The sequence below is a fragment of the Scylla paramamosain genome, chromosome 21, assembly GCF_035594125.1.
Source record: "Scylla paramamosain isolate STU-SP2022 chromosome 21, ASM3559412v1, whole genome shotgun sequence".
Lineage (NCBI taxonomy): Eukaryota > Metazoa > Arthropoda > Malacostraca > Decapoda > Portunidae > Scylla > Scylla paramamosain.
The window spans coordinates 522,005-532,829 of NC_087171.1; the positions used below are offsets into that span (position 1 = coordinate 522,005).

The following is a 10,825-nucleotide window of genomic DNA, read 5'->3' on the forward strand; positions in this document are numbered from 1 at the left end:
CATGTCTTTATAAGTGCATAAGGGTTTTGCCATCTTACTAATATCTTACTTGATCTTAATACTTAGTGCTGTGATAACTTTACACTGAAAACTGTAACTTAATGCTCATCTAGAACATTTCACATTCCTTAGTTCACTGTTATATTATCAAAGCTTTGGCCTTCTCTCTGTAATGTGTTGCTATACTGGTACAGTGCCTGTGTCCCTCTTATTTGATCTTAGTACTTATTAATGCCATGATAACTATGCACACTGTATAACCTTAATGTTCACCTCCCATTCAAGCATCCAAAACTGTACATATTCCTTAGTTCACTGGCATATTGCTAATGCTTTGGTCTTCTTCAGTAGTGTGTGCTGTACTGATGCCTCTGTCCCTCTCCAGGCCCACCACCAATGCCATCATGGCGCTGGCCTTTGCCAAGTATGTGATTCAACCGTTCTTCCCCAACTGTGACCTGCCAGACGATGCTGTGCGGCTCATTGCAGCACTGTCCATATGTGAGTGATGCTTTGGTCCTGGAGCACACACACACACACACACACACACACACACACACACACAAAGAGTACAAAGAGTAGTCACTATGATGGTTCCGGAGTTGAGTAAGTTGACCTTTGAAGAGAGATTAAGAATGCTGGAAATTCCTATCCTTGAAAATAGGAGACAGAGAGGGGATTTAATAAACATCTATAGAATGATAAATGGTATGAAAAATATGAACAAAGAATGTTTTATAACTTTAGACACACAGAGTACAAGGGGACACAGTAAGAAATTGAAGAAGTAAGAAGTTGAACTATTGAAGAGACATCAAAAAGTATAGTTTTCCTCACAGAAGTGTGAACAAATGGAATGAACTCAGTGAAGATGTTGTCAATGCAATAATTGTGTAGGAGTACATAGATACACCATTAGAAGTTCGAAGTAGGTTCCAGTAATGCGGTTTGCACCTCGTTGGGTACTGCCACGGTCTCGGTCATTCGGCTGACTGGACGCCTACCGAAAATACCACACACTCACGCCTGCAGTGGTTTTCCTTTATTGTGATTTAAGCACCACCTGGAGTTTGGGTAAGCACTTTGTATTATGATGGTATTGTGATTATGATATATTTATTTAATATCAACTTTGATGAACATGTGAAGTGTATGTGATTACAGTTAAAAGTATTTGGGTGATCTTGTTAAGTACTTATTGTGAATGTACCTTGTTGGTGATATTTGATAGAAACATGATTTTCTATGGAGTTGGATTAGTATAACATTTCCAGACCATGTTTATATTATAACTTGTGATGTGTCCGCTAAATTCGTGTAGGATTTCGTATTCACTTAATTGGTTGTTGGCAGGCCTCTGTTGTATACTTGCTGTGACCGTGTCTGGGGAATCTAACTGCGCCTGTGAACAGCGCCCGCAAATAAACTCACGGCACCTGTCTGGAAGTTTCTGTACCAATCCCCGCTCTACAACTGTCCATGCTTTTAAGACCAAACTGGATATATACAGAGATAGGATACTATGAGATTACTCCCCTCCCATAAACCACAACTAGGTAAACTAGGTAAACACACACACACACACACACACACACACACACACATTGTTTTATTTATTTATTTATTTTTTTTCATTCTTATAATTCCAGCACCTTTTCATCTTTAGATATATAGATATTTTTTTTACTGCACCAAGAAAAATGTATACAGTATATACACATTATAGGTTGTGGTCCATCAAAAAACACATTAAAAAGGTTTTGACCAGTTCTTATGCTTTTATAAGTATTACATCATACAGAGTTTCTTTTGACAGATTTACTATATTATGTATATTATGGTTCTCTGTAATAATGAAAGTCATTGTTTATTATTTCTGTTTAGAGTTGTGTAGTTTTTTAATATTTGACTGTCACTGTGTCCTGACAGCACTGAATTGCTGGAATGTACGAGTCACCACCAAGCTGCAGGATTTCTTCATGGTGACCAAGATTGGTGCATTGCTCATTGTCATCATTGCTGGCATCGTCCACCTTTGCATGGGTGAGTGAACAAGTGAGCCAGTGAGTGAGTGAGTGAATGTGTCTTTAGCAGCGTTGCCTTTCACTGCAATGCCATCAGCCAGTCAGTCAGTCAGGTGTCAGTCTACATTATATTAATTTTGGGGAGTCTTGTATCCCATAGCTATTAAGTATATTTAAAAGACTGATGTTTACTTTATTTTTTGTAGGGATAGAACAAAATCATGTGTGTCTGAGACCTCACATAGCAAGTTTGATTGATCCTGTTGTGAAATCTTGTTAATTGTAGTAGCACACCAATCTAATCATTCTTTAGTGCCTTCAGTTATATGTGTTCATGTTTCCTATGGCTTTCTATTTTAACCCTTGTTTAAGTCTTGTTAGTAAGCCATTTTTATGCATAGAACTTTGCTTTATTGTGCTTTTGTTGATTCTTTACAGTCAAGATGTGAAAAATCCAAGTTCCAGAACACATTAAAAATTCTTAATAGTCTTTCTGAAGTACACAAAAAAAAAAAAAAAAATCTACATCATAATAATCTTCACCTCCACTTTTCAGGCAACACTGGAAACTTCCACAACTCCTTCCAGGGCACCAGCACTGAGCCAGGCGAGATAGCTGTCTCCTTCTACTCAGGCATATTTTCCTATGCTGGATGGAACTACCTCAACTTCATGACGGAGGAGCTGAAGAACCCATTTGTGTGAGTACCGTCTCTCCCTCACTTGGCACCACACTGCCACTCACACCAGCTGGTTTGTAGGCCTTGGCTCAAGCTTTACTGTGACAAGACACAAACACAAGGCAAAGCAGGACTGACTGTGAGGTGCTTCCCTTATGGTCCAAGCAGTAAAAACTTGTCCTTTTGGGTTGTCAGATTTGGGTTCAAGCTCTAGTCAGGTTTACCTCGCTCATTTATGATAGATTAATTTCTTGCTGTTTTGTAATGGAGAGCATACTTCTTTGTAGAGTTGTGACAGAATGGTCTATCTTTTTAAGCATATACCTTTGCTTTTTATCTGTTATCTATAAATCGTGATATGTGAATCATCTCTTTCCATTTTGGACTTGTATATTTTGCAAATGATCTATATGTCTTTGTACCAAATTAACATGCCACTTAAAGGTATCATGAATGCAAATTATCTTTCTGTTTTTGTATTATTTTGATTTCTTTGTTGGAGTGACAAATATTGTTTCATTGGTTACAGTGTTTTCCTCATAAAGTATTTTTGTTCCTTCCTTGGATTCTGTATAACTATTTTTTGTATAAATTTATGTGAAGGAAATAGTAATATCTTGTTCACATTATAGGTTTTCTATATATTACATCTTCACAAGAAATAATTAAGAACAGCTTCACTAGAATATGAGCAACATTGTGAAGGTTGTGTCCTGTTAGTACATAATTAATTTTGAGAAATACAAGGAGCTCAATGATCAGATATCACCACCAGTCACCACCCTGCCCCCTGCCACCCTGTTAACATCACACCCTGCCCACAGTAACCTGTCCCGGGCCATCTACATCTCCCTGCCACTGGTGACGCTGGTCTACGTGATGGCCAGTGTTGCCTGCCTGGCTGTGCTCTCCCCTTGACATGCTGGCCTCTGATGCCATTGCTGTTGTGAGTACACCATTGACAGCTTCCATGAGTAATTTGCATTGTGTTGTTGATGGCACCATGTGACTGTTGTGGCACAAGTGATAGATAAGTTAGTCAGATCATTCAGTAATTACTTTTATAGAGAATGTAATTATAGCAGACATTGCTCTGACTTTTCTAGTGTTTTGAGTCCATTCTTTAAACTTTACAATTATATGCAATAGCTTAGATATTTTGGTTCTCCTATTAGCATACCACAGTGTATTTATGTTAGAGGAAAAGACAATAATCAGGAATTATCATTAATATTAAGTTTGGCTTATCTAGCAGCAGCAGACTTCAAGCATTATATAATATGAAAATTACTTACCTTTCTAAATTTTCTCCCCATTGTTTTTTGATAATTTTATCCCACGCTATCCAAGCTAATGGTCAGTGTTACAGAACATAACCTTAGTTGTTGTTGTTGCCTTGATGACAGACCTTTGCTGACTGTCTAATGGGCAGCGGCAGCTGGGTGATGCCCTTGCTGGTGGCCCTCTCAGCCTTTGGTGGTCTCTCAGTGCACATCATGACTTCCTCCAGGTGGGTGTTGCTCCTGCTAGCCTTTCAGATCTATTTTCATCTGTTCACCACCTATTTTGTTTGTTGATGTAATATATATATAATTTTCCCAGCTGATTCATCACTCTTCCTGACCACCTGCTCTTAGATAGGGAAAACTAGCTAAATCCCACTACATCTCGGTCTATTTATCTCTATACCAGGCTTGTTTTATCCTTCAGGGTAGATAGGCAAGGCAAGGCATCAACATCAGGGTCTGGAGAAAATTTAACTGCTCTTCCTCTCATACACTTGACTCATCATAACCACAAATGCATACTACTTCACTTCAGGATTGTCTAGCTCTTTTTGACTGAGGAATTTAGGCTTTCTTAATTCAAAACACAATTAAGAAAACTAAGAGAACTTGTAAAAGAAGCCATCAGGCCTACATGTGGCAGTCCATGCAGGGAACATACTGACACATCTATTTCTATCTTTCATTGTCATCCATCAATTATAAGAAACATAAGAAAATTCTCTCTCTCTCTCTCTCTCTCTCTCTCTCTCTCTCTCTCTCTCTCTCTCTCTCTCTCTCTCTCTCTCTCTCTCTCTCTCTCTCTCTCTCTCTCTCTCTCTCTCTCTCTCTCATACCTAGTCTCACATCTGGTGTTATACTCCTGCGTTCAGGTTTTCTGTCATATATGAATAGCTGTAGTGTTTGGTGAAAATACCACTGCTATATTAAGAGATTTCCTGCTTCATTTATAACCACTAATGATGATGGAGTTCAATTCTAAAGTTATCTTATTTATTTTAACAGAGAATCCACTTTATTCAAGAATTTAGATATACTTGATTGCAAGATTTCCATGAGCTCCACAATCCATTCCTTTCATACACTCCCTCTACTCTCTGTCAGATTTAGAGCACAAGTTATGACTGGTAGTAATGCCCCACTCACCAGCTTAATGATGTTGACAGGTTGTGCTTTGTGGGTGCAAGACAAGGCCACTTCCCAGACAACCTTGCTCTCATCAACTGCAAATGCAACACTCCAATGTCTTCTCTCATCTTCCTGGTAAGACATTGTGCAATGCTATGTGTGCGTGTGTGTGTTTATAGGTTTTTATTATTGTCATTAACAGATTCATTGCTGTGGCTTTTATGTATTTTAAAACAGTATGTGTGACACCTTTCATAATTTTTGTGAATAGTAGCTTTGGTTCAATTAGTCCTCTACATGTTGCAGTTGTGTTCTTTTGAAGTTGGACAAAAACAACATAATTTTTTGTGTTATTTTCAATGTTTTTTTTGTCAGTAAAATACTACTACCACTACTACTGTGTGTGTGTGTGTGTGTGAGCATGCATCATGGTCCTTATGGTGTCCCCTCAGGATGTGCAGTGTGAGCTAATATTTTGACAGATGGAAAGAAGTATGGAAGTGAATGTACTTATGTGTACATTATTGCTTACCTACACAAACATTTTTTAGTTCTTAACTTCATCAGTCTCTAGTTTCCAAGTTGATGTATTTGTATGAAAAGTGATTGATGAGTTTTCCTAGAGTTATTAATAGATTTACACACACACACACACACACACACACACACACACACACACACACACACACACACACACACACACACACAAACACACAGTTTTTATATATTATTCAGTCAGACAGAACACATCCTCACAAATGAAGAAAATAGATTTAGGTTGGAATGTTTAGTTAGCTTGGTGCGTCTAAAAGTGAATATTTGTCTAAATGCAGTTTGTCTATTATTTTCTTGTAATCACCTTCTGTATCAGAACAAAAGCATGTGGGACTAGTTCAAAGTACCTGGTGCCACAGCCCCACATGATGAGATCTGGCACAACTGCCTGTAATGCCCCTTCATGCTCTCCTTCACTCAGTCATTAACAGTTTGTCTTACCGAATGAGAGGTTGACAAAGCATTCCATTTTAACCACAGCTTGGAATATTCACAAAGACTCACCTCCACCTCCTCTCCTTCCTCTTCCAGGGCCTGTTGTCACTGGTCTACCTCTCCACCATGGACATCTACCGCCTCATTGACTACGCCAGCTTTGTAGAGAGTTAATTCATCCTGTGCAGTATCGCCATTCTGTTGTACATGTGCTGGAAATACCCTGACATGGAGCGGCCCATCAAGGTGAGCACCAGACAGCAGTGGTGGCTGTGATTATGATCTGCCTGTGGTTTTATTTTTATTTATTTATATATATTTTTTTTATTAATTTATTGTTATTTGTTTATTTATTTATTTGTGTGTGTGTGTGTGTTTCTCACAACTCAATATGGGAATGGGATTATGATGATGATTCAGCCTTAGAAAATGGAGCAATGGAAGAAGATGGAATAACAGGATAAGAAAAAAATACTGAAAGAGGAGAAGCAGGAGAAAAATAGGGCTAGCAGGAGAAAGAGAATAGGATGTTACTTGGGAACAACAGCAATTGATCTGAAAGGAAAGGTGAAAACCCCACACTGGTGGATTACCAGTTTCAGGTATCATGGCCTGCTGTGTGAGAGTGCTGGCCCAGGGAGTCAATCCCCAACAACTTGGTCTCATGGCTGCCTTTACAGGAAAACCTGTTTCATTAAGTCTGTTCACTGAAAGCTGAACTAGGCAAGCTGTGTCACCCTAGATGAATTAGTGAGAAATAAAGAAAATGTATCAGTAAATGCATCGCCAACATGAGTTAGGCACCACTGCTGCCACACAACCACCACATCAATACATACTACCTCCTCAGAGCTTATTTATAGTTGAAATGTATAATTATCATGATGATCTGTTGAACAACAGACAAACCACTTCACTCTGAGAAGGCTGTGTGTGTGTAGCTGAAAGAGGACATAGTTGTCACAGAAATTATACTAAATATATAGACAAATGGCATGCTGATAATTAGAACAGGACACAGATGCCACAAGACTACAACGCCTCCCTCTCTGTGCAGGTGAACATCATCGTTCCCATCGCCTTCCTGCTGGTGTGTGGCTTCCTGGTGTTTCTGCTGCTGTATGTGCGGCCATATGAGGTGGGCAAGGGCCTGCTCATCACTGGCTCTGGGGTGCCTGCCTACTTCCTCTTTGTGTACTGGCAGAACAAGCCAAAAATTGTCAGAACAGCACTTGGTGAGTGGTCTGTTTATGGTTGTCCTTTTGTTGATGGGATGTTAGGCCAGTGTGCCACAAAATAGTAGCAAGACAATACTGAGTGTTATGAATGAGCCCTTACTTGTGGAGGGGCACTGAAAGACTAGGGCTTTCTTTTCCATCTTTCTTGAATATTTCTTGATAATGTGAGTAATATTCACTGTTTGCCATATTTTCCTTGGCAAGAAAATAAATGATGAACAGTATGGTTTACCACCTTCTTACATTAAACTATTTCAGTGCCATCTATTCACTCACCAACAGCTGGAGCAAGGAATATACATCCATACTTTCATTCATATAATAATGTAATAACATTCTCAGTACTTTTTTACATCTTAGCCTCAAGCTGTATAAATTTATGTGCATCTATCTCTATACTAAGCAGACATTCTCACAAAAAGTACAGAGAATTAAACTATCCATTCCCTCACACAGCATCACCTGACCTGGTGTCCACACATCCAAAACTGACATTGTCCTGTGTCCTTCCAACAGACCAACTCACTGTTTGGACACAGTTGCTCTTCGTATCTGTGAAAACTGAGTGAGGAGTGACTGACTGCACCTCCTCTACCATTACTACCATCACTGCTGCTGCTACTGCTGCTGCTGCTGCTGCTGCTGCCCTACCACAGCTGCCAAGAAATGCACTTTTGTGTGTGTGTGTGTGTGTGTGTGTGTGTGTGTGTGTGTGTGTGTGTGTCATCATATCATACAGCCTTCACATATTTTATCCACTTGGTTATGGTTCTGTGCATCATGGCAAATCACACTGCTGGTAGACAATGGATATCTGAAATGTTCCCTACTTTAATCCCCTCTGAACTGCTGTTACTGCTGCTGCTGCTGGATCCTTGGTGATCTGTTTGTATTTTTGCTCAAGTGGCTTGTGTGTGTGTGTGTGTGTGTGTGTGTACTGATGGACCTTGGGAGGGCAGCTGGATGGTGTGAACTGTTGTCAGTGATGACAACATGCACACACACATGTGGCAAAAGCAACACAGCAGCAGATTTGTCAGCCTGGATATGCTCTTTGTAATCTGTGATACTTTTCAGAAGGGGAATATTGAAGGTTTTATACATTATTTATTAGTTATTGTATTTTGGTCATAGGCTGATTTTGCACCACTTTAGCTGATAATTTGAAATTGGTTCTGAACCCAAGAAATACTTGAAGGTGCAATTTTCAGATAAATTAAATAGTATTCCAATTGTACATAGAGATAACAGAAAGTAAGTGAGAGTATTACATAACTGTTTTTGGTATTTTGATTTTTAGGTTTTCACCAAGAGGGTTGTTAGTCCTGGTCTTTGCTTACTGCCTGTCTGGACCTCACAGTGGTGATGGGAAGCCTCAAGCGTGTGACTGTCTGGCAGCTGTGTGGGCCATTCTGGATGAGTATGTGCTGGATGGATGTTAACTGGCACCACATGAGCTTATTTGTTGGCAGATCCAGATGTTGGGAGTACCACAGTTGCTGAGACAATGAGGCAGTCCTGTTAGGGAAGTTTAGTGACTGAACACTGAAGGTTGACCAAACTCCTCTTGGGCTACAGCTATCATTGTACTCATAGCTCAATGGGTAAAGAGTTGTGTACCTTGAATGTTTTGATGGGAATCCTAGTGCTATTCCCCTTATGCCTTGCTCAGCAGGTGTCTGTGAGACCTGTGGATGGTGGTGTTATCACAGTCAAAAATGTTTTATTGTCCCACACTTTTTCCCATTGTCTTCAACATTTTCCCTTAGTATCAAGTCCAATAATCCACAGACTCTCCTCACAAATATAACAGGTGACAGATGCTAAGGAGGTGACAGGACTTCAGATTGAGGGAAATGCTAAACACTGGGAGTGAGTGTGGCAAATTACATGACCTCTGACCAGACTAGACCAACAGGATAAATGAACATGGCCTAACTCCAGGCTGTGCTGTGTTGAGGCAGTCCTGGGGTGAGGTGACAGCTGGTGTGACACTCATAGTCACTGGAGCAGCCAAGAAGCCTCACGACAATTATAAATTGATTAGCTTTGGCACAAGCCTTTGTTATCAGCTAGGCTTGCCTCCTTCACAATGCTCCTGTCTTCCCCTCTGGTGGTCAGCCACTGCCTGCACCTCTGCCTTGTAGGGAATTTACCTCCTGCTCATGAGTGACACGATGAAGAAAAGGAAATAAATGTACATCTTTTCATCTCTGCATGGGACAAATGAGGGCTGTGTGTGTGTATTTCATAATTTATCTTATTTTTTTCTGGGCATTTATGGTGCTGAAAGACAAGAAAATTCATGCATACATTATGATCACTCATTATTAATCTTTTTATTTTATTATCCTTTTCATTATCATCAAGACCGTGCTGGGCTTAAATTAATGTGTGTGTGTGTGTAATTATAGATATGTAGTTGTATTCATGTCCGGTGGCAAATCAGATATATTTTGCTTATTGGTGAGAGAGAGAGAGAGAGAGAGAGAGAGAGTAGTTTTGGCCCAACAGTGAGTAATGATGATGTGTAAAGCATATTCTTCTAGGAGCAAATGAGGCAATGTGTCCGCCAGGCATCAACATGTCACTTCATTGTTACCATGTTTTTAAGCATGAAATAAATGTGCCTTTTTTACAGCTAGCTTGTTTGATTGTCATCAAGTGTGTGTGTGTGTGTGTGTGTCATGCGAATCTTTCTGGACCAGCCGTCCCAGCTATTCTCTCTGTAGAGTTTAGAGATCATGATTATGGTTTAAATACAAGGAAGCTACAGACTTGAGCTTCCTTGAGATGAGTAAGTTGAGACCTGTCACGCAGCACGTTCCATTGGCTCACAGCTGAGAGGATGAGGATTCGACTCCCGGGCCGAGAGGAGAGGAGCTGTGGGATTTGTCTCCCTCCCTTGCTGGAGTGCAGACCCCCTACTAAGATGCCTCTATTCATGGGGGATCCATCTAAAGTTGTGATCCAAGGCATTCTGTGTAGCATGGTGCAGTGTGACCCACCAGGGATCCATGGTTTGGTGGAGGTCAAGAATTCTACCTATCGTCTACATTCCTTGGTTGAGGTGGTTCCTCGTGAACATGGCGGGTATCGTGAATCATTATTTCTGCTGTTTCTGTCGTATGAGTTAAAATATTTGTCTAGCGATGTCAAAGGATGGCCAAACATAAAACAAGCGGTGGTTGGTAATATTCAAGAACAGCAGGCGAGGATTGAAAACCGTAGTGAACTGGTGAAATGAGCGAAGCTAGGAGGTTGTGGACATGTTCATTATAATGTTGCTTTACCTCAGGTGATAAAATACCCATCATGGTGTATATATATTAAAACCAATGCAGTCCAAACATGAATAATCCGAATCCAAAGTTGGAACGAAGCCGGATTCCGGACGGACACCACGATAGCTGTCTCATGTGCGCACTGCGCAGTGTACTTGGTCGTGAGGAGTGACATCAATGCTTGTCTTTCTCGCC

At 40.2% G+C, this 10,825-nt stretch overlaps 1 long non-coding RNA gene and 1 pseudogene across 1 annotated transcript; both read left to right on the plus strand.

Moving 5' to 3' along the window:
• The window catches only part of LOC135110836 (Y+L amino acid transporter 2-like), an 86,967-nt pseudogene extending 76,981 nt beyond the window's left edge, over positions 1-9,986 (plus strand).
• On the plus strand, positions 511-1,439 carry LOC135110837 (uncharacterized). The gene is made up of 2 exons (XR_010273450.1): positions 511-1,074; positions 1,354-1,439. It is a non-coding gene; the product is annotated as an uncharacterized LOC135110837 (long non-coding RNA).
• Positions 9,987-10,825: the final 839 nt, after the last annotated feature.